Source organism: Mastigoproctus giganteus, chromosome 7 (genome assembly GCF_048544385.1).
Source record: "Mastigoproctus giganteus isolate SK-2022 chromosome 7, ASM4854438v1, whole genome shotgun sequence".
In the NCBI taxonomy this organism is placed as follows: Eukaryota; Metazoa; Arthropoda; class Arachnida; order Uropygi; family Thelyphonidae; genus Mastigoproctus; species Mastigoproctus giganteus.
In genome coordinates, this window is record NC_143581.1 from 197,593,814 (window position 1) to 197,619,105 (window position 25,292).

The following is a 25,292-nucleotide window of genomic DNA, read 5'->3' on the forward strand; positions in this document are numbered from 1 at the left end:
TTGTTGTTGAGAGTTTTTTAGGAGCATCAGTGACTAAAGCCATATTGCTGCGTGTATACTGTCTGTAAATTTCGTGTGTTCTATGGTCGATTTGCTGATTGTTGTTCGAAAAAAATCCATATACCCTCGCCTGAGACCGAGTAACTCAGCCACGTTGTGAAAAAGACCTATAAAAATTCCTGACATCATCGACGGGACTCAAACTCGGCGATTTTACCAACTGTGCTACTAACCAGGGCTCCGTGATTGATGTCTTACCCATGACTTTCCCAGAATTCGGCTGAAAAAGTCATGGCATCCGTCTTCTGGGATGCAGAAGGAGTAAACATGGTTGATTTCCGGAAAAAAAGTGCCACTGTCAATGCCGAGTGTTATTCTAACCTACTCAGACGTTTCTGCAAGGACCTGAAGCTCAAGAAGCGCGGGAAATTGGCCAAGGAGTCAACTTGCATCAAGACAATACACCAACGCTCATAAAGTTTGTGATTCAGGCAACATTACTTGACTGGGTTCGAGTTGTTACGACATCCATCGTGCCTACCGGATTTGGCTCCATTGGACTATTTTCTATTTTCAAATCTCAGAAAGGATTTGAAAGGACAGAAATTCGACAGCAAATGCGGTGATGAATGAATTTAATTTCGAGCGGATTACAAGAGCAATTTGATCGTGCCAGAAAGTGTTGACTTAATGAGGGGAAATATTTGTAAAATAAATAGGTTTTTAACAACTTTCCAGCATTCCTTCTATGAGAAGCTAGAAACTTTTCAACCTCCCCTCGTATACTGACACTTCACAGCCTCAGTCACCTTGGCACACATCCCGAAACAACTCAATCCAACCCAGTGTACATCGCAATAGTTTTTAAATGCATACGTAGCATATAATTCTCGCCTACGCGAATAAAAATAAATTATAAATAAATCAAAATCAGATCCTCTTTCAAAATGGATTTTTTCTCTAATGTTTGATGCAAATTACAATACCTGGCTTGGTGTAACTCTCCTATAAAACAATCCCTAAATCATGCCTCTTAAATTCCCTCCTTGTCTATTTTTGTTTCCTGTTTCTTTTCTTTCTGATTTTTTTTATTTTTTATCGTGTTTTGTTTAAATTCACCTCAGCTTTATTTTAAGTCTTGAGGTACGTCTTAAATGATCCGTGTCTTGACAAACTGCTCCCTTTTCATGGCCCCACGGACCTTGGAGTCGTTGCGAGTTCCATTATTTAAGCAAGCACGCAAAGCAGACCCGTGTAAAACTGTTGATCATACGTTGAAAGAACTCGGAGAAGCCAGATCGAATCATTTCGGCGCACGTGAAGTGTGAGGAGCAAATGAGAGGGTTCGCACTTAGTCGAGGCAAGCCAGGTGAGAAATGTCGAAATTTATGGAGTTTGCTCTGATACGAATCGGGGCCACTTGAGCTAATCTCAAATATAATCTGCGCATGAGCAAAACAAATTCCATAAACAAGCTACTGTCGAAATGATCACAGGAATTGGATGGATTTCCAATCAACTGAAGATCTTTTTGCCATTTAAAGTAGCTTCTTTTTTAGAAATGGCTTTTCATCTTTTATATTAAGAAATGAATAAATAAAAACACCTTTCGGTTAACGAACTTGGCTGTTACCGAACAATACAAGGAACTGCAAGGAACCCAGACCTTACCACCCACGTCGTTGACGCTCGGGCTCGTTAAGAGTGACTATAGCTATAGAAGAGCCTAATGAATCGATCCATCAGTGAGCAACAACGTGATGTCATCCACTCTTGTTTGGAAGTAAAACTCTGCAGGGAGACAGACGTAGTAAAGGATTCTCTACTCTTACCTTGATTCTTCTCTTTTTATTTCCTCTTTACCACTCACTCTTTTCCCCGTTTATTTTTATTATTACCCCCCCCCCAAGCAGACATAATAATAATACTTGGTTTAAAGGGACAGTGAAGAATTTCTTAAAAACTTTCAACAAAAACAAGTTTCATTAAAAAGAATCAAATGTACCCACACTCATTCTTGTTCATGATACCGAATCTGTTACTTAAATCTTAGTGCGTGGACATTAACAGAATTCCAAACATCAAGGCACAGTTTCCTGTGAGCCTCAGCTTTATTTTAAATTTTAAGTTTTATTGCTCTCCTCGCAAAATGTATATAAACACCCCTGTTTTGCCCTTGTCGGTGACCCTGTTGGTAGATTCGCCATCCTAACTACGCCGGGTGGAAAAGACCTGAGTTCGAGTCTCATCGATGACTTGAGGAATTTTTATGGGCCTTTTTCATCACGTGGCTGAGTTAGTCGATCTCAAGCGTGAACAGCAAGGTTTATCCCTCAGAAAACTTGGGTTTTTCGTCCAGCAAACAAACAAATATACCAGAGAACACGCTCAATTTATAAACAGCACATGGGGAGATGAATCAGTTTTCGGATGGCCCTAATATTGCTTTTAACAGCAATCAACGGTCTCGCCTAGCATGGCATGGTGCAACGAACGCTGTAACTGGTTCACCGAGCAGTGGAAATCGATTCTATGGAGTGATGAATCTGTTCACTGCTGTTCCAATAAACTGGGCAGTTGGAGTATGCGTGAAGAATGCCTACTGACAGAGCGCATTGTGCTAACATGAATTTCTCAGGAGGTGGGATTATGGTGTGCAACTGTTTCTCCTGATATGGCCTTGGACCTTTGTCGGTTGTGCGGGGAGGCATGGACGCCGACACCTGTCTTGACATTTCCATGCTCCCTGAGATATAGCAGTTCTTTGCTAGTCCCATGTTTGTTTCAACAAGATAATGTGCAACGCTATACTGTCGATGTTGTTTGAGAATGGCTCACGTGCATGGATGTATAAAAGAAGGAGCAGCCAATGCACAGTCCGATTTGAGTCCTTTGAGCTAAACTGGAATTTTGGATCAAAATGGTCACTGTTTTGTAAGAGAAATGGAGTAGTATTCACGCTTTTGTGGGTGGAACCTACCCAGGAGGGTGAAGTGTGTCACAGCGGCCAAAGGAGGGACAAACTCGCCGTTGAATTGAGCGGCACTGACGTCAAATTGAACCCAACATGTGTCCGGATATAAATCCACTTGGAAAACTTGCGATGCTGCATTTAGAATAACCACAGATCCAGGTGTACAATATATAATAATTAAATCCTCCAAGTGGAAACCGCACTTAAAAAAACACAGAATTTTTGGAGAGGGTTCAAAGAAGGGTAACCAGATTAGTGATCAGAGCAAATAGATGAAAATATGAAGAACAGTTCAGATCGTGTTGACCGCAAAGTTTCACAACTACATGAAGGCCGTCGCGGCTGAGCGGTCAAACAACTCAGCCACGCTGTGAAAATGACCCATAAAAATTCCTCGCGTCATTGAGCGGATTCGAACTTAGGTGTTTTCCACCCGGTGTGGGGAGGACGGTGATTCTACCAACTGTGCTACTGCAATATTAAATACTAAGGGCTCCCATGGGAGATCCGATTGAGATGTATAAGCGCTGAAGGGATTGAGTAAAATGCATGAGGAAGGTGTGCTCTTCCTCCTGGGTTTGACGAGAACGAGAGGGCACAAATACAAAATCTAAGTGAATAACAGAAGACTCGATCTCGTGATATTCAACTACGATCAGCAGTTTGTCCAACGCTGGAATTAATTGCTTCCAACGTGGAGGAGGCAGTGAATCTGGCCAAGTTCAAAGCAGAATTGGATTGTTACACTGTAGGAACGAAAACAGTAGGGATATTCGTTTTTGTTTTATTTTAGTTGATGCATAAAAAGCTACTTGGCATCATTTAGCCTTACTAATACTAAGTGTCATGAATTAATAATGGAATTGTTCTGTGTTGTCCTTTCGCCACTGGCTAAAAGGTAAAAAGCCAAGCATAGTGCCAAACGGGAATTCTTCAGAGAGGACCACTACGGTACGGAAGGTTCGCGATGGTAGCACAATGGTTATAATCATCGTCTCTCCCCACACCGGGTGGAAAACGCGTTCGAATCCCGTCAATAACTCCAGGATATTTTATGGGTCTTTTTCACAACGTGAATTAGTCCGTTCTCAGGCAAGAGTAGCATGTTTTTTTCTCCCGGAAACTCGGGGATTTTCTTCCACAAAACGGCAAATCGACCACAGAACACATTCAATTTATAGACATATTATATACAGTGCAATATGGCCTAAGTTACTGATGCGCCTGAAAACCTACAACAACCAACCAATCATTTGAATCCGGTACATGATGTTCTGTCAGTGACTTATCGGATCTTTGTAAAGTAGGGAAAACAATGTCATTGTCCGCTGTAAAATTCTATGACGAAACAACATTTAGAAGATTGCATCCAGGTCAGCAGAACGCACCTGAAAAGAGACGTAGAACTTCTAGAAGAGTTCAAAGGAGACTGGTAATCGTTGTCGCTACGAGGAATGGCTTAGAAGGTACTGAGGCAGAGACCGAAACCTGATTGATGTAGAAGGCCTTGAAATAAATGAACGTGTAGGAGTTATATTTTGCAAAGGACACAAATTTAAAATCAAAAGGAGCGACAGAAAGGTGGATATCACATAACTGTTTACCATCAAGCAACGTGTACGAGTAGATCATCGGGATAAATTACCTGCTAGTGACCAAGGCGTAGAGGTTGCTAAAGTTCAAAGTGCCATTCGATGGTTAGTTTTTTTGACGCTTGGAAAAAGTGTAAACGGTTTTGTATTTTATTTATTTTTTATTTTGTTTAACAAATGCAGAGAAAGTCTCTTTCATTGCATCATTTAGCCCTTTTAATATTAATCAGCAGCTATGGACCACAAATTTGATGAGGAATTTGTTCTGGCCACAAAATCTTTTAAACTAATAGCGTGCAGGGCATGGATATTGTTCATAAACGACAAATGCTCAATTATAATATATTAATCTGCTAATATAATAAAGTTCCATCTACCTGTATAAACATTACTTCGAATTTGCATTGATTGTCCCCATATGGTCCAAATAAAAGACATTTCCTGGGAGACATAATGGAACCCAATGTCATTTGCTTCTGTTTTCGGTTTTGTCCAACTGATACCAACCAGAAGATATATTTTTGACTACAAGACGAGTTCGGGGAAGGTCCTTATAAGCGTTTTTATATCTATCGTGGCACCTAGAAGAAGACAACTAGCTATTTCATTACCTATGCTGTGTCTATTCTCCCTACACAGTGAACACTGATGGCTTCTCTTCCCGGCAGCATCTATCTATAGAATCCTTCCATTCATATCGTGCATCCCTCAGAATAGCCCGCTACCCCGTCAATAAGAATCCATTCCCCCCACTCCTACAGACGCCCACCGTTTCCACGTGAAATAGCGGAAACGTAGTCACCTTTGTTCCAAGAAGACTGTGTAATTCTGGATGTGTCTGTCAATGAGTATCAGGAAATTTTTGTCACGTGACGCAAACAACAGATGTTCGGCCTCCGACAAAGAATAAAAAGATGTAATGAGGAGGTTGTTGAAGTAGACAAACATACGCTGTTACGATTTTGAATAAGCTGATTAAAATCTACGAATCAGAGACCTCGGAGAGGGTTAACGTATCAACAGGTCTACATGCTGTCGCGTTACCGAACTGGAAGAATCTTTCACCTTTAAAACAGATCTGTAGATTTAAATTAACTATGAGTTTTCCAACCTCTGTTTCTCCCCTCTCGGTCCAGTTGCCTTGATTAGCATTACCTGTTTGGATCAAGGAAATAGTTTCCCATCTTGAGAAAACTCGCAGAAGTGACCTTCCAATTGTCCATGGGTGTGCCCAGGAGTCACGAGACAACGAAACGCGTGGAGAAATGTCGAAACAAATTTTGCCTCCAGGGGTCAGTAGGGATCTACAGGAAAGGTTTCCTTATTTGACCGATAGCGTGTTAATGATCGCTGTGTGTCATTACCCAGTACAGTGTGATGAGTGATTTTAACGCTTTGGGACATCAATCTTCATTAACAGATGAATATAAGAGGATCTTTTTTTTTTCTTCTTTTTTTTTTTAATCTACCACCGCCCTTCCGTTTCCCCTCCCTTGTATTAATTTTTTAAGTTATAACAAAGAATTCGTAAGATGAAAAGTCAGAGTCCCGTTTATATTTTAGTGCGTGGTACGTTTAGAAAACTTTTTCTCTTCAACGAAGGGTGTTGTGAGTGAGCCTGGGGTGAACAGCACAAATTAGCTCATTAGCAATTGCTTTATTTTATTATTTATGTTATTAGTAATACACTATCTTAGTAAAATATTAGAGAACGTACCTAATATCACGCAAGTCCACTTTTAGCTCTGTTAACGGCGCAAATCCTGCATAGTACGAATTCGACAAAGTGTGTGCACTGGGATTTTTGCTGTTTGGGAATAGCATGTATATCAGTCATATTAGTTGGTCAGTGAAACCATTTCATATACTTCATCTCGAATTAACTTTGTCTTGCCATGAAGATCCACAGTTACCAACCTTACAGATACTAAACAAATAATCCTTCCATGATGCAATTGAAGTAAGCAATTCAAGTCTCCTGGCTGAAAGGACATTTCATCCCAAAGCTTTGTGATCGTCCTTCGAAAAATTCATCCACATGGGCATATCACCACAAGGAGGTGTACCTTCAGGATTTCTTTTCACTGTGCCACTAATACCCCCTTCCTCATTCATTAGCCGAATTTCTTCTTATATGCTAATGATATAAAGACCTGCACTTCCATCAAAGAGAGAGACAATCTCCAAAATACTGTCCACAATCTCCACAATGTTATTATAAAACTGTCTCACTGCCTCAGATACTATTATTATCAATCAACCTTCAAAAGTTTGCCTTCATCGTGTGCTCTTCAAAGGAGAACCCATCACAATTCATGATCATCAACACCCCAAATACCTACTATCACCCACCACTAGGATCCTGACATAATTCTCAACTGTAAACTTCAGCTTCATTTACGGAACCACCTTGCACATTAACCTCACAATTCAAAAAACAAGTTTTGATCTTTTACATAGTCTTGGGTTCTCTCCACGGCGTTCATTCTCTACGGTATAGCTTGAAGCACTATTTGGAAGTACTCCTGGTACTTCCATATAGTACTGCAAATAATTTGACCGCTGGAAAAAGCATTTTTATGTCTCCCAGTTTACAAAGAAATTCGGAGACTGCCATACAACTTAACTTGGACCAGCGACAACGTAACTCAGCTAACAATTAGCGCAAGCCGTTTGAAAGTAAAGGCTATTTTGCAAGAAGGAGAGGCGAAAAAGCGCAACGTGTAAGAGAATTATTCACTGAAGCCATATAAACAGTACTCCCCAAAAATAAACGTACTTCATGAATCTAACATTAGAAAGTTTTATAGATTTTTATTTTTTTTTATGGAAAACACAATCAATAGGAACATTTATCTGTACATTTTGAATGTTTATGCCCTCAACTTCATGAAAATGTCGCGAATTTTATCATCCAACAAACGGAAAGACTGGTTACAACCACGTTGTGCGGAAGAAGTCTGGGTTCGTATTCAATCAAAATAAGACGAATTTTTATGAGTTTTTTCCCACCGTGGCCAAGTTAATTACCTCTATCAGTTCTCCCTAAGATGTCTAGTTGCCAAGCTGCTCACCTTCCAAGACGTTGTCATATGGGCATTGATTAACACCCCTCACCAATCTGATTGTCCGTCTTTAGACAATCAGATTGGTGAGGAGGTCTAATAAAGGGACAGTGACATCCTTTTTCCTACTAAGGTTCTATGCATCATATACATTCATATTTTCCATGCAGTGTAAGTGGTCAGGAAGGACACCGTGTGCCTTCTTAATTACTTGTTTACACTGCATGGAAAATTTCATATCTGACTGAATCATAACCCCCAGGTCTTTTTCTTCCTGAAACACTTTTAACTATACTTCCCCCGGCTTGTAAGTGACGCCTATATTTCTCTTCCCTAGGTGCAAAACTTTACTTTAGGAGAATTAAAGGTCAGTTAATCATCTTTCAAACCATTTGTGCAACTGATCTAAGTCGTTTAGAAGCAAAATAGCCTGGTTCTGGTCGTTAACCACCCTTCCTACCTTTAAATCATCAGCAAACTTTGACAACTTCCCCTGCACTTCCTCATCAATGTCATTAAGGAAGATAAGAAACAGAAGTAGCCCCAACACTGATCGCTGCAGGACTTTACTTGCTGCACTGGTTCACCCTGAGGTATGTGCATTTATGACTACGCTCTGTCCCCTGCCTTTTAGCCAGACCTTGATCCAACGCAGATCTTACAGTAATTCCAAATTGCTGCAGTTTATGTAATACATATCAAAAGTTTTGCAGAAGTCAAGGTGTATAATGTGAAAGTTTTTCTTGCATCCAACTGTTTTATGACTTCCCCATAATTAACTAGATTGGTCTAACAATATTTCCCCTTCATGAACCCACGCTATGATCCATTAAAGATACCATTCGTGTTGAGATGATCCTGTATTATGTCCTTAATCCTTGTATCCTTGACTCCATGGTCTTACCCAACACAACTCAATGGTTGTTATGTGTTTTCCCTTGTCCGAGATCGACTTACTGTTAATCTCGCTCTCTGGTATTTGATGAATCACTTTGAATACTTTTATGTATTTCCTTACATTGAAATCATTTTTACTACACCAAGAAAAATTCAGTAATAAATATTCAAACGGGCCGGTGCCAAATAAAAGAACCGCATTGTACAGTGTATGGACATATTGTTCGACCAGCTGGAACCATCAAACACATTAAAAAAAGTGAATGCATTTTCGTATATTTCTGAATACGAAGGTATTTTTCAAAAAATGGTTAAAATCATTTTTTAAAATACCTTCGTGTACAGAATGAACAATACCTTTTCCACAATAGATAATGACCAGTCCATGAGTTTTGAAAAGCCAAAATCCTCTGCGCTACTTAATTTTCTTTTAGGCACCAACGACAAACACGAATGGATGAAAGTTGCTTTGTCGATACAGTAAGGAGTTTTGTGGGCGATATTTTGCCTTTGACATATTTTTTCAGCTAGAAGGATTTGAAGCTGCTTGGATAATGCAATGGTCATGCTCACAGCAAAACAAACTTTGCCTTTATAATAAGTTGGCCTGGTATGGCACTACTTTCAAACTAGCCGTCCAAAAAGTTAGTGTTTTAATGTATAAAATGACAATTCATATAATAATGATAATTTAAGAATTGCTAAGGACCTAAGGTTCTTCGTCCAAATAGACAAACCAACCAGAGAATACAAACTGTATCCGAACTGTATAGGTAATTCCTTGTCGATTCGATTGCAGGAATCTTATTATTTTATTTTATTTTTTTTGCTGTTATTCCGAACGAAGTAATTAGAATCTGCCGATGCTTTTAATAATTCTTATTAGGTGGCTCACTTCCTTCATTAATTTTTTTTATAAAAGATGAGAGGCGGCAATATCCCCTTTTCGTAATCTATTTAGCTCAACTAATGCATTTAGCATTCGCTCGGTCTAGCGAATTTCAACGTTGGATGCCTTGTAAAAACTCTAAGACAAAAAAGGCAATTCCACCATTTATTCTTCTGAGAACACTAAAGCTTTCTAAGCTTTATGGCAAATGCAAAAAAATGGCCAAGTCTGAGCTAACGGCTTTTTCCTGGACCAGATTATTAGTGAAAGAATGTACTGATTCTCCTAGAAGCAATCAAAAATTAGATAAACAGGATGGCGCATGAAATGTTGATATATTTAAATGTTTCCACTCATTTAAGGTTTACAAAAGTTATGAATTTCCATCCTCATAGTCTTTGGAAAACATTTTTATTTTACCACATGCTCAATATGTCCTCCATTTTGATGAGCAAGTTCTTGACAGTGGTGACTAATGTTCGTAATTACTTGATGAAACATATCTTCATGAATTTCAAGACACGACTGAACAATCATGGCTCCAAGGCCATGAGTGTTGCAGGTTTTCTGCCCAACAACTTTTTCAAGAAAACCCCTCAAGAAAAAATCAGATGGGTTCAAATCTGGACCTAAAAATGCCGGCATTTATGACCATCAGGAGAACAGTATGAGAATATACGATGGCCAAAAACAGTGGTAAAAAAAATCCAACACAGCTTTACCTGTAGTGGCTTTCTGTTCAAGTTGCTAAGTTAATCCTTTTAAAGTTTCAGCAGAATTAATATAGTTTTTGTTTTTTAAATAAAAGGTTTAAAAAACACAGTATTTTTAAGTATTTGTTGTTGTTGTTTTTTATTAAGAACAAAAAAATTCAGAAAATAATTATTGCAATACATTTTTGAGAAAAAGATGAAATCTTGGTATGTTCCAAGCAGAATTTTAAAAAAAATCAAAAACTTTTTCCAGAAATTGAAAAGAAAGTTGTCGCCTGTCAGATTCTGCTGTATCGGCTTTGTTAAGATTGGAGGAACTACCACCGCAGGATTTTAAATATACCATGAAGGTTGAAAATGCCCAAACAAATTTTGTGGCTCCATGAACAATTTTCTCCATCACCCCTTTTTAACCTCTCAGGAAGCGCTGTCTGGTATACAAGTACGGGTTAGGACCAAAAATTTGGGGAACTAACATTGCAATTTAAAATTGTACAAACTGTCAACCACGTGGTCCATAAAATGAAGCTTCATTTAAACAATTATCGCCATTCAATTGAACTTCAGTTAAATGCAGAAAAATCAGAAGAGCTCGTTTTCTCAAAGTTATGCGCCGAAGATGATGGTCGCGGCTTCATGGATATGACTTAAATCAATAATCAATATGCAGAAGGATCAGAGGATTTGGCATAAGAACTTCTCCTTTCGATATCACTTCTATAATCAAAACTTTATTTTTGATTACAGACATTAAAACTGCAGCACCTTGAAGGAACAAGAACACAGAGAGGATATTTAGAGTAAATAACCTGATTGAATAGTCTCCTGCGGTATTCGATACTTGTACAGTGGTCTGTGCTGGTTGCGGGCGGTTTTATAGAGGGCATCCAATAATGGCCCACAGGTGTTCGATGAGGAAGAAATTCTGATTGCTGACCAAGACAACACGTCCACGCCACAAAGACACTCGGACGCAATGACCAGTATTCATGCTGGCCTCCTTCCGCCAGTCGGCGTACAATGGTCAGACTCATGATTCGATGAAAGTCAGCTGATGTCGGAGCTCGTTGGATGGTAGCCAGCTGGCTGTAGATGCGGTGTACATCTGTTGACAAATAAGACAATCCTCCCGTTCTGTAGTCCTCTGTCCTGCTCCGCTACCCATTCGACAAGCAGTCGCACCTTACCGCAGCCACTGTTGCCAACAGCTGTACACAGTGGTATTTTCAAGATTCACACGTTCCACTACACGATGAAGCGACCATCCAGACTCTCGAAGGCCGATAATTCATCCTCTGTCGAAGTCGCTGAGTTGCTGCTTTCCTTGTCGAATGCGACGTCTCGGCATTCCCTATTGCACTCTGAAGTTGGTTCTTGCACGACAGAAGCTCTGTTAAATTTACCTCAGGGGCTCACATCTGGTGAGTATGGGCTTGGCACACCCAGGGTCTTGAGCTGGATATCATCATTCTTCTCTTTCTTGGTGATTCTCTTCTACTTCTGACTCTCTCTCTCTCTTTATCTCTCTCTCTCTCTCTGAGTAATTCGGAATTTTGTTTTGGCTGGTGCAGCATAAGCCTCAGGCTTCCTTGCACCTTATAGATAATAATAATAATAATAACTGTGTCACACACTCATTGCTTTGAAAACTGCAGGATCTCTACGTTTGTCTTTATATCAGCCAAAGCTTCCGCCCAATTGGTGTATTTATCATTTGTATATCTCGGCGCAGCTCATCCGCCTGCTGATTTGCATGCGCTTTCGATCATTCCTTCTGGGGGCTGCAATTTAAACGTCACAGAGCGTAACAGGCATTACACTATAGGAATATATTGTTATCTGTCAGAATATATTGCAACCACTAATTATCCAACAGATGGATACATCTACTGTCAAAACTATCGCATTTTATGAATTAATAAGATGGGGTAAGAATTGCTTTTGAAGCATGCTTTAAAACTTGAGATATTTGAATTTATTATTAACGAACAGCAATATTGTACTGGATACTGTAGCTTTTTTCAAATTGATCCCTGAAGTTTTGTGCTCATAGAAGATATGCACTGCCTACCATTAATAATCCAGACGCCCCTCCATGAATGGGGAAAGAGTTCCTATGCATGCAACACGTTACAGAACCTGTAACGTGTTGCATGCATAGGAACTTCAGTTATAGTAAATATGCACACTGGGCTTCGAACAGACAATTTCAAAAGTGGACATGCAAGATGACACGTTCAGCAGAATTACCTCAACAGTACAACAGAATTGATCACCTCAATAAATGCTAGATGCCGATTAACATGGTGTAAGCAGCGCGAATCCTTGACTGTAGAGCAGTGGAAAACAGTCCTATGGACAGATGAGTCGAGGTTCACACTCTACCAGTCTAATGGCCGTTCCTGGGTGTGGCGAATGCCAGGGGAACAGTTCCTTCCTGATTGTATCCTCCCAACAATGAAGTTTGGTGGAGGCAGTGTCATGGTATGGGGCTCCTTTAATGGTTTGGCTTGGGCCCATTAGTCGTTATCGACAAAATCATGAATGCTGTGCAATACCAGGACCACCTGGACAATTATGCACTTCCAACATTATGGCAATACTTCGGGGAAGGCCCATACCTGTATCAGCAAGACAACGCGCCATGCCATATTGCTCGGGTCGTAACAGAGTGGTTTGAGGACATGGGTGTGGAAAAGTTGGATTGGTCAGTCCAGAGTGCTGATCTGAACCCTATCGAGCATCTTTGGGATGTATTGGATCGTCGGGTACGTGCATGTCGAGATCACCCAAAGAACAAGGCACGAACTAGTGGCTGCGTTAAAGGCCGAGTGGAGGAACATATCACCTGACATTTATAAAAAGCTGGTTGAGAGTATTCCGCGAACATTGAAGGCCATCATAAAAGCAAAAGGTTTCAGCACAAAATATTATATGACACAATAAAAGCTCTTTTTTTTCTCTAAAGGCAGGTGTCCGGACATTAATGGTAGGGCAGTGTATATTTTCGATATTCCAAAATATATGTATAAATTTCTCCATGATCAAAGAATCCGTCAGATGGACTTAATGAACTGCGTGAAACGCCTCTTCTTACCACTATCGGCATTATACGAGTATACTGGTGGAGAAAAGGTAAAGTACGGTCTAGTTTGCACATTTACTTTTTGCAAATTAAATTGAAATTGTGCATGCAGATAAAAGTAAACGAAAACACAAATTAGAACATGCATGTGCACATGTCTACCCATCTAACGTGCAAATATGAGTGGTTTCAAATAGAGCCAATCTGCATATTTCAGAATGATATGTGCAAACTTCATGGACTTATATCAATTATTTTTAAAACTGTCGTACTTTGTTAATTACACCTTAACTTTTGTCTGGTAGTGTGAGTGAAAATAAAAAAAATTATGCGGTATAAAAAGCAAAAGTGTACCTATCATGTCGCTATTTTCTACCCCTCCGCTATCTCAATCAAATGAGCAAAGATCACGATGCTCAACAGATGTTACATATTACTGTACGTTTCGACTCACCTACTAGCTCAGGTTGCGCTGGTGGGTCACTGAACTAGATTATAAAATTACACTAGAGCTCAAGTATATAATGTCCGCTCTGATAATAAGTTGGTAAAATGGCATAAATTCAAAGACAATCGTTATTAATCTGCTGCTTTCTGAAGAGATTATTAACACTAATTAATTTAAACCAGCAATCTTTGAGCCACAAGTGTTACCACACTGAAAACATAAAAATAAATACCATTTTATGTTTTGGTATTTATTATTTTATTTACATTTATTTTTTTATTACTGATTTTGTATTTGTTTTTATTTATATCGATGTTACAAATGATTGAATTTTATATAATCCAATTATTCGCAAGTCATCAGAACGAAGCGACATACCACTCTGAAACGGGCACTCACTGCTTATATATGGCAGATAACCCATGCATGCGTATATCAACTTCTGGAACTCTTCTCTGCTGTCCAGAAAGATGGAAAAGTGGTCCCAATTTCTAGTCTTGCCCACTTTTGTCAGTTTTTATTTTAAAAAAAAATTGGTCGCTGTCGATAATACGATAATAAATTTAAAATTCAACGATTACACCGACCTCTAGCTGATTTAAATATGTAGAAATGCAATGTGCTAACGAAAAAAAATATATATTTATTTATTTTTCATTAACAGTTAGACACCAGGGGCCACTACTGTTCTGACCAAACAATTCAGGGGTACATTTTACCCTCGTTCACCCCATCCAAAAAATACATACATTTCAATATTAATGGATGGATTATAAGATAAATCTGTTAATAATAGTTAATTATTTATTTAAAAATATAAAATAATTATTATAGCACATAGGTAACAATATTATTATATAATTTGCCCGTCGACCCCCGCCCCCCATTCAAACCCTGGCATGTATCTACCCCGTTGGGAATCCCTGTACCAAAGGGAAAATTTCACGTTTATTTATCTCCAAATATAACTAGCAACTTTTTTTTTGCAGTTTTTTTTTTTTGTTAAGTATGCCCTCAAATATTCATAAGTGTCTTTTATAAATTTTGTTAACCTACAAGACTGGTGAGGCCAACCCCGTATGGTGAGACATCAATTAGAAAAAAAAAGTCTAAAGTCCCTGTTGAGAAACCGAGAAGGAAGTAGGTCTACCATCACATAACTTAGTAGGCCTTGCCTCATTGAATAATTTCTTACAATTTCCTGTCCACTTCGACTTCAACTTAAAAGGTAGACCAGCCGTTCTTGCCTATTCTATCTCTCTTATCTGTTTATAGACTTCCTGTCCATCACTCCTATAGAATTTAATAGTTATGCTTAAGCCTAACCAAGATAGATAAATGGATCTCAGGAGGTGGCTGTAGTGAATACACACCTCCGTGCTGACTACCTTAACAGGGCCCCCTGAACAGAAACGCTCTTGACGTAATCTTTGGCCATATGTTGGCGAGGCACGTGAGATGTGGCCGCCACTTAAACAAATACTGACATTGTCAAACAAGGGGACACGTTCTTATCACGTGCCGCCGAAATAAGCTTCGGGCAGGAAAGTACGGTCAACCCCATAGTTATGAATCGCGTAGCTTGGATCGAGATATTTTAGCTAACCCCTTAACACACAAGGTTGACAAATGTGGGTACAAAAAAAATGGCGCATGCATCTGGAAAGTGGGAAGTTAAATACCGGAAAAGTAATTAACAAAAGGACTGCGTGAAATTATTAAGAATTTGCAGATGTCAGTTGTCTTCGCCTTGTTGACAGATAGTTTGAAATTTCTTTTCTTTTCCTAATGTCTTTCAACACTTAAATATATATTTTTTTTATTTGCATTTTATTCCTTTTATTATAATGAAACAACCTTTGATTTGCATCAAAACGAAAAGGTAGACAGTGAAAGACTTTCTTGGGTCTGACTCTTAAACTGTAGGCAAAATAAAAACAAATGCACTTAGAAAACAAAATTACATACTTCAGACCTTTTTATTTATTTATTTTATTCTGCTTTGTTACACACTTTCAACTCTGAAATAAACAATTTGAATTTTAAGGTTGTTTACATTTCTGTCCGTCAGATGGCGAAAATGTCATTGTCGTCAAGTCAAATATAATAAACGTAAAAAATAAAATAAATAAATAAAATTAGATATTAAAATAGCCAAAAAATGTATGTTAATACATAGATTTTCTTGGCATTATGAACCTGCAAAAAAAAAAGGACTTAACTTTAATGTATTAATGAAAGTTGATACTTGCTTTTTTAAGTAAGGGACCATGCAAAATTTAACTTTTTAAATACTCTCTTTCCCGCAACACTTTATTTATTTAAAAATGCCTGTTACTTTTTTAATACCTGTTTTTTATTAAAAAAAATACCTTGAGGTATATTTTAATATCTGACCGGTGTAACTCTTAAAGCATTCTTCATATCCCTCGCAGGTAGCCTCTGGATATAATCACCGTCCTCTCCACACTCGTTTGAAATTACTGACGCGAGAAATTTTTATGGACATTGTTCGCAACATGGCTGTTAGTGGGTTTTAGGGAAGATTGCATGGTTCTTCTCCTGTAAATGATTACATCTACCCATATATTTATTTTGTCTGTAAATTGCGTGTGTTCTCGGTCGATTTGCCTGTTTGCTGGACGAAAAAAACCTTGCTATCGACCCCTGAGATCGACTAACTCAGCCACGGAGTAAAAAAAAGGCCCACTAAAGTTCCTCGAATCATCGATGAGATTCGAGCCCGGGCATTTTCCACCCGGTGTAAGGAGGACGGTAACTATACCACTGTGCTACCGCGCAGACCCAACGAGTAATCAAATCAATACCCTAATTTACAAACACAGTACACTACTACACACACTGCTAAAATAAAACGAACCTTTATTCATTATTGATTCGGGTTGCCTTTGTTTCGAATAACATTTTCGGGATAACATTGCAGGGTGTAGTTGATCTGATATAAAATTCAGATACTCCCTGGATGACATTCGGCTTTCCACCGGTATCAACGGACCCAGTCCTTGTCAACAAAAGATTCCCTGTACCATGATGCCATCATCTCCAGATGATTGAGTTGTCTTAACAAGGCAAGCAGGGTCCATCGCTTTGTGAGGTTCTTGCCACACTCTTTGCCTACTATCAGTGCGAAACAAAGTATATCGTGATTCGTCTGACCACATTACTTTCTTTTCGTTGTTCCACAGGCGACTGCCAATGCCCAAATTCTTCATTTCGTGCGCATGGTGCGAATTTAAATAGGGCAGTTCAGACGCTTGATTGAATTCAGATATTATTTGCTGCACACTGGCTGTCCTATTTGCCCATAAAGTCCTTCTTAAGAGTACAACGCGTTCGCATTTCAGGTATTGTTTTTCTGCCACATTTATGTCTTTGAGATGTGGAAGAACCGCTCGCTAGATATTAGAAACCTTTGAGATGGATGATTTTGAGAACCCAGTTTTGTCTTTCTTTGTTTTTTTAATCGTGGCTCCCGCTAAACGTGCACCCACGATAAGGCCCGTGAGTTTTTTTTTTTTTTTTTTTTGCATCTGTTCCATTTATTCGCATTTCTTCTGTCTTGACTTTCAGTAGAAAGTTTCGTTTTGGTCATTGTATGTATCTCCTCATAGCGTTAGTTCCTTTGGCGCTTAACAACGCATAGCAACATTTACCTGATTCCCTTTTTGAAATAAAAAGTAGGCGCTATTTATTTCTCGTGTTTTTATATCTAATATTGATGTTGCGATGTTAATAGGTTTTAAAGAATGGGATATTCGACAATGAAATTTAAAAGAATGGGTTTTAGGTAGGGAAGTGGACAACGTTACTCCTCTATCACATGGTATAACAATAATTCGAATAAACGTTAGTTTGAATACAAACCACTGACATTGATCGAACCTGGATTAAATTAGAAAGGAAAAGGAAGGAAGGTCTTTTCTTTGTTTATTAAAATCGCCAGTAACGATCTGGTCATTATTTTAATAAACTTTCATAAACTTCCTCATAACCATTTTTATTACGGTTGCGTGTAACTAAGTGGGCTTAGCGAAATTCTGTAAATGAAGCTCGAGTTTGTTGGCAATTACAACCTTGAATGACTCTAAGAAATTCTGAAAAAAAAAAGGGAAGGAAAAAAAACGGAAGGCACACCCGGTTTTTCAATGGAGAAAGCGGCAGTATATTGACACGGGTGTGAATCAGTTCAAAGTAATCGGTTTCTTAGAAACGCACTAGCCAGAGGGCACAGGACTCAACACTTAAAGTCATGAATACTCCTTATCTGTTCTATTAACACAGCAGCTGCTCCCTAACTAGAAAGGGGGAACAAAAAAGCACACTAAGCTAAAAAAATGATATGTACACAGCCATGAGTTTTCCATTAAGTAACAAAGAGTTCTTGATACAAGAAAGCAATTACTATGGTTTTACTATCTTCACATAATCTAGAGGTTTTTACTTTCCTTTAATGACACACTTTCGTATACCTAACCACACTGACCTACAATAATGCGAATGATTAGAAGTTCGCCATACGTAATGTTTTTCGTGTTAATGACTCCATGCGAAGGAAGATGGTATAGCATTGTTTACAGTTGAAAAACTAACTGTATTCGTGATGACATTAGATATGGCCAACTTAAATTATTAATGACTTTTCCAATCTTGGATTTTTTGGAGAAAAATTAGTTTCCAAAGTAATTTTTAGTTTAGGCTTTTAAAAATGACCTATGGAAGATGGTATACTTGGTAAGAGAGAATAAGAATCAAAGCAGTGTCAAAACGGAGTGTTTGACTTGACCCAAAATTAAGAATGCTGCACTTAATCTGTTGCCACTTCTATTGTGAAAAAAAAAGCTACCCTGTCGCCACCCATTTCAAAGAGCCAGATTCGATTCTCTCCATTAAGAAATTTTAATGGCCTTTTCGCTCAGAATTGGGTTAACCGGTCTCAGAATAAGGCATAGGGTTTTTACCTCAGGATTTATTCCAATCTTTTATCAGCAAATGAACAAATCTCAAGAGCACCCACTAATTAAAAAGAAAAAATGTCACGCTGGGACCACCCGGAATGTGCATTCATTTGCTCATTGTATATTATGTTCCTGAGTTGCGTGTGTTCTTTGACAATTTGCCTGTTTTTCTGGACGAAAAACACAAGTTTCCGGGAAGAAAAACCTTGGTATCTACGCCTGAGACCGAATAATTCAGCCCTGGAGTGAAAAAAAAAAAAAAAAAAAAAAAAAAAACCATAAAAATTTCTCGCATCATTGACGGGATTGGAACCCGGGCCTTAATTTGTAAACATAATTTGCAATTTTACAAGAAATGAAAAGAACATTCAACTGTGTTCACATCTACACGACTATTTAACAAGACATCATAATAAAACATAAATATAACGTAACGTTAAGTGCCAGTGCGGAAATAACATAGTATGATAAGTATGATATACATTGGGTTTGTGTTTCTTTCAGTTGAGTTTGTCTTTCCTCTTCGTTTTCTGCATTCTGTTTTCATCTGTGGGCTTCACTTGCTTGCTGCACTTATACGTGGAGTAACGCATTCTGAAAAATTTCTGCCCTGTAGTTTTTCTCTGTACAAAGCCTTTCTGGGTCTGCTTGGAGATCGTTGTAGATCTTGATAGTGTCACAAAAAAAAAAAATCGCTGCAGACTAGACTTCCCAGCTGCGTGAGCGCCCTACTAAGTGGAGGTGATGGCGTTTGATTCGCCCACCTTTCCGTCATGTGGTGCCTAGTCAGTAAGTACTGTACTCAGCATTCGACTAGTCGAGTCTCCTGGTCAGCAGTTTCGCGAGTGTGGGATGTTCTCTGTGATGCTTATGTGTCCACGGCTCCAAGTTGGGCGTATAAAATAGCATTTTTCTCTGTTCGTTAAACATCATCTTCCTGGATTCCTACCCTTTCCTTCCAGTGCTGCTCCGAAAACTGCCAGCAATGCTTGAGCTGCCTGAGGTCCATAAGGGTTTCTTTCCTCATGAATTCCACAAATTAGACACATTAGAATATTAGGGTGCAATTCCAGACCAAAATTTTTTCAACCGGAATGCATGACGAAAGAAACTCATACAGAATTCGAGTTATGGTACCAGGAGAAATCACGCCAAATGTAGTCTCAAGTCGGAGCTATTGGCATATGCCCTCAATGACGTTGGAGTATTGGGATATTCGTGCAACAAATTTCGTTCCTTCTTTATAGCCGTCTCGCAAGTTTACCCCTTCTGCCAGGACATAACTATTGCTGGGGCCTTCAGCAGGATCTTTGCCCGCAACTTTTTAGAACTGAACACGATGGCGGTCCTGCCCCCAGGCGGATACATGGACACAAACACACAGAGTAATAAAGCGTTAGCCTGGCTTTCATGGTTGGAACAACAGAATAGCATTAAAATTCAACATGCTTGTTCACAGGGAGAGGAAGTTAGGGTAGGACCTTTTTTAATAGATGGGGTCTGGGGTAACACTGCCTACGAGTTTTATGGCTGTTACTACCATGGGTGCAAAAATGTTTTAGGCCTAACACTTTACAGACACAGAGAAACAACATGATGGGCGACCTTTATGAAGAAACTATGGACCATGAGACTTTCATCACGTCTCAAGGGTATGAAGTAGTTTCTGTATGGGAATGCCAATTCGATGCCCAACAGGAAATCGACTCAGCCATGAAAGAGTCTGTTGTAGCTTTCACAATGCACAAACCGATTACGGCCCACAGTGCTCTCAGGGGTGGCAGAGTTGGCTACTTTAAACTCTACCACCACCAGGTGGCGGATAATGAGATTCATTATGTCGATTTCTGCTCGTTGAATCCATGGGTTTGTAAATACGGCGTTTTCCACGCGGCCACCCTAAAGTCATCGTTAGCGACTTTGACTATCGTCCAGAGGCATATTTTGGAATTATCCATGCCAGGGTCGTCACGCAAGACGAGTTTTTTTGGCTGTCCTTCCCATATCATCCAATGACAAGCTTGTTTTCTCGCTGTGCAGTGCTTGTGCGGATGAAATGTTGCCCAAATGTAACCACGAGGACAGAAGCTTTTCTGGGGTCTGGTGAACACCTGAGTTTTACCTGGCAATTGAGAGCGGCTACAAAATTATTGATATCTATGAAGTAGGCATTTCGAAGAGAGGTATAAGTCTTTATTTGATGGCTACATGAGCACCTTCTTAAAAATTAAGCAGAAAGCATCAGGATGGCCCAGGGGTAGACTCTGATGCTTACAACCTTGACTTTAAGAATCAAAAAGGCATAACCATGGATAGGCACGAAATAAAGCAAACCCCGCAAGGCGTGCACTTGCTAAATTATGCCTTAATTCGTTGTAGAGATGCCTCGATGAGAACAAACAGGACTACCACTAAAGTTTGCGATACTTACGAAAGCGTTGTAGATCTTTTCTTAGATGACACTAAGGTCATTCACCAGGCCATGCTAGTAACAGAGAATACGATGCGTGTTAGATTCTCACCGATTGAGGGGACGGAGGAACCCTACCATCATGGGAACACAGTCATTGGATCCTTCATTGCTTCCTATGGCCGGATAAAGCTCTACAAAGCTATGGCTCCTCTACGCCAACGACTGATTTATTGTTACACAGATAATCTGTAAACTGGGCGACGAATGCTCACCTATCGGTCACTCGCTTGGAGAGCTAACGGATGAGCTAGACGGTGACCACATCATCGAGTTCACTTTGACGAGTCCCAAGTCTTACTCCTTCAGAACCGTAGGAGGAAGAACGGTGGGTAAATGCAAAGGTGTGACTCTGAATGCCAAAAACGCCAGGTTAGTCAACCTGGATGTTATGACAGCTGCAGCAAAGGGCCAGAATGTAAATGTTTCAGTTGATGTACCGTTTTCTGTCCAAAGAGACAAACGAACTGTTCGTCTCCTGGAATCTTCCGTAACAAAGAGATTTGGATTTACCTTCACTAAACGTGTGATTGGAGATTACACACGCACCTTCCCTTATGGATATTTCCATGACACCAGTGAAGGCTAACCACCTAACATTGTACTTTCAGCATTAGAAAATTCCCATGAAATCCCCACAGTTGATACTAAGCAGTTTTCAGTGGCACTCTGGTGACGTCTCCATTTCCGGGGAATGTTGGACTGCACACATACCCCTTCCCCTTCCGGACGCGAGGAGGACGCGGGACACCCCCACCGTCGACGGCGGGGAGGGCAGCGGCCCTTCCACAGAATAAGCATCCCCAAAATACACATTCCCCATTAATACTCACAATGCATTGCCACAAAATTAAAGTTAAAATTATTCACAAATATTCACTATGACGTCACAATCGATACATTCAAAACTTACATCTACCCCAAATCTAACGGGGAAACCTGCACAGTCGCGAGGTAAGATCCATGTACATGAAACATGAGAACACTGGTTTGAACCCTAAAAAATAAATTGAAAATTATAATTCTGAAATTACCAATAACACCATCTATTGAGAGAAAAACAAACCAATGCCAGAAAAATATAAACCAATTTTTTTCAACCCCTCAGGCAATGGTCAAATCAAACGCGTGTACTAAGAAGCATTTCGTTCATACCATATCCCATTACTACTGATGCATAGAGAGGAATAGAATAGGTATGACGCATCTTAAACTATTTCTTAATAAGTTGTGGTTGGGGTTCCTAATGTCCAACAGCACCTGTCTGGAGGTCCATAGTGCTGCAGACGCTTTCTCTACATGCCCGAAATGTAAATGTGGTATGAAGTTTAGGTTTTCATCCCATTTCAGACCACGATCCACATATGTCTGAACTTTTTTGACCTCGCTTCCATTCACGCGTATTGTTACGTGGTTCTTAATTAGCTTGTTGGTGAAAACCATTTGTGCCGTCTTGTGCTCGTTTAATCAAAGCCCAATGCAACTGAGGTATTCTTCCAACTTAACGATTTTAGAATTGCTTCATTGTTGTAATGCAATTTTGATGGTTCCAGGTGAAAATTTCAAGCCGTTTGCATAAATGACAAATTGTTTTTGATTCTGGGCCAGGAAAGAATGTAGTGCTGCGCAAACAGCATAGCAGAGAGAACGCCACCTTGCCGGACTCCCCTGTTGACTTGGCAGGTCTCTTTGGAAGTTCCATTAATGACATTAATTTCCCCCCTCCTCAGAGTGCTTGTTATTATTGATAAGACGTGTCCAGTTATATGTAGGAAAATGAGGAAAGAGATTTAAGATTCTCAATTAAATACAGTAATTCCTCTCCAATCGAGGTTTGCCAAGTCGCAGTTGAGTTTGGATCGAAATAACGCGGTTTTATATTTCTCTAAGAAAATTTCTGCTATCTACACAAGTCTTATCATCCGTCGTTGGCCTCTCACATCAAGTTGTTTCTCACACAGGACTGTCGTTGGCTGAATGCTATTTGGTTACTGGGCCAATCTTGATTACATCTAAGACACAGTTGGTTGTAAGTGACAAACCCAGCAGATTTGCAGTCTTCCGAGATATTCATGCTGGCACATCTTAGGTCAAATACACGCTTCGTTCAAAGTCACTTAAAATCTTTTATTTTGCCCATTCTCGCAGTGAATTGCAAACACACCATCACTACGTATCTATCTGCCCACCTGCTTTGTATTGCACTGTATAAACACGTAATGTTGTTAATTAATGAAGGAACTCTCCATTTCATGAAAAGGGTAGTTGTACGTAATAAAGTGGGCAGAGTGAAAGTCCCTAGAAGTGATGATTAAGTCTGATTTGTTACTGATTTAGGCACACAATGCTGTTCACCAGATAAACACGAATACATCATTAATACAGTTACAAAGTATACCAACCACATAATGTGTTTCTCGGGACTCAATTCATCACTGTTAAGCTTTTCTGTACAATCGTTGTTATAAGTTGTTTACAACTTCCAGTGAATAATATTCTCAATACTCAAACAAAAGATGTTTGCCCGCGTACATGTGTGGAATGGCCATCCAGACTATAGAGGTGTGTACGGCAATGGATCATATGCATCTCTGGATGTATTGGGTTGTCTGGTTATGACATCAAATTTCCGCAGACTCCTCTTTGATACCCTGCATTACAGCTTAGGTGTTTGTGTTTATTCTAATGAGGTTGAAAATGTCGGTCCTCCCTTCCTTCCGAAATTTTTTGGTATCGCGTGTATTCGAATACGCGTAACTCTGTTTTTATCCACCGACCTCCGAAGGTCATACAGCCTTTCACTCTCTAATTTCTCAAGGGTGGTGATTAGTACACCTATCATATAATTTCTTTTAATTTCATGAATTTATTGGGATCGTGACACTATGTGAGGGTACGCTATCTCTCCAATAAGTGTGAAAGCGCAAAGGTCGCTCAAAGCATTTCCTCACACATCTCTCAACACGATGCCCAATAGTATTAAACACTAAGATATACTTACCATTGTTTCATATGTTCTAAAACTTACATTAAGTAGAATTTATGCTAACTACATTAATTATAAGTCGGCATAAGTTCTCCATTTCAGAAACTTAAAAGCCTTCTGATAATCCTATCTTTCTTAAGAGCGGTTATTTGATTTAAAGGCTAGTTTGCGAAGAGGAATATTATGTTCAGCTAGATAAGGCGGGCCTTGTTACTTCCTGATAGCTATTTTACACTTAGGAACAAGTCAAAGCTCACCTAATTTTTACAAACTTTGACCTCGACGTAAGGACTTTCATCCAATAAAATTATGTTTTCATGTTTCCTCACTATCAAATTTTGTGGTTCTGAAGTTATACCACATGTTTTGTGGGAGGCGATGCGCCTTCCCCCCAGTGCTACTTACAAAAAATACTTTTTCACACCATGGTGTGGAAAAAGCCTACGATAAAATTTGATTTTGTTGATGAAAATGTGATTTGTTGGATGAAAAAGCCCATAATGCTTTTTCCGTACCATGGTGTGGAAAACCAAACTTCAGTTTATTTTTCATCCAACAAAACAGGAAATTATACCCATATAATTTTAAAGACACGCAAGCAAAATTGACACTTCAAGGATTTAGGCGCCTTTTCTAAATAGCCAACCATCTTTATCCAGTTGGCCAATTATCTTGGGATTAGCAGTATATGGAAATAAATGTTTCCCCGAGTTAATTCGGGATAACATTTATCTCGAGAAGTAAAAACAATTATACAGCAAATTAATTCAGAACAATCGCGTTAGTTCTGTTTATACTCCGATACGACCACAGGAATTTACAAATAATCATTTTGACAATTGTTAACCATATTTAACAGCCACGCGGGCTTGAACCATGATCAACTCAAACGCGTTTGCCACTGCACTCTCGCACTTGACCATTCATCTACGTTGTGCCTAGGTTTGTCTTATTTGTTCGATGCCACGATGGGTTGTGTTGAATTGTTTAGAATATGTGATTAGGCAACTAAGGAATTTAGGCCTTGAAACCATAAAACCAATAGCTGATCTAGCACTTTTAGAGCCCTAAGCAGGAACTGGGAGCAATACGCAATTGCCTTCGTAGGCAAAATATAAGGAATTTTTTAAATGAAATGGGGTTCCCTAACTTCTGACGTCTAATACAGCTGTTTATCTGACTATTATACAGATATAG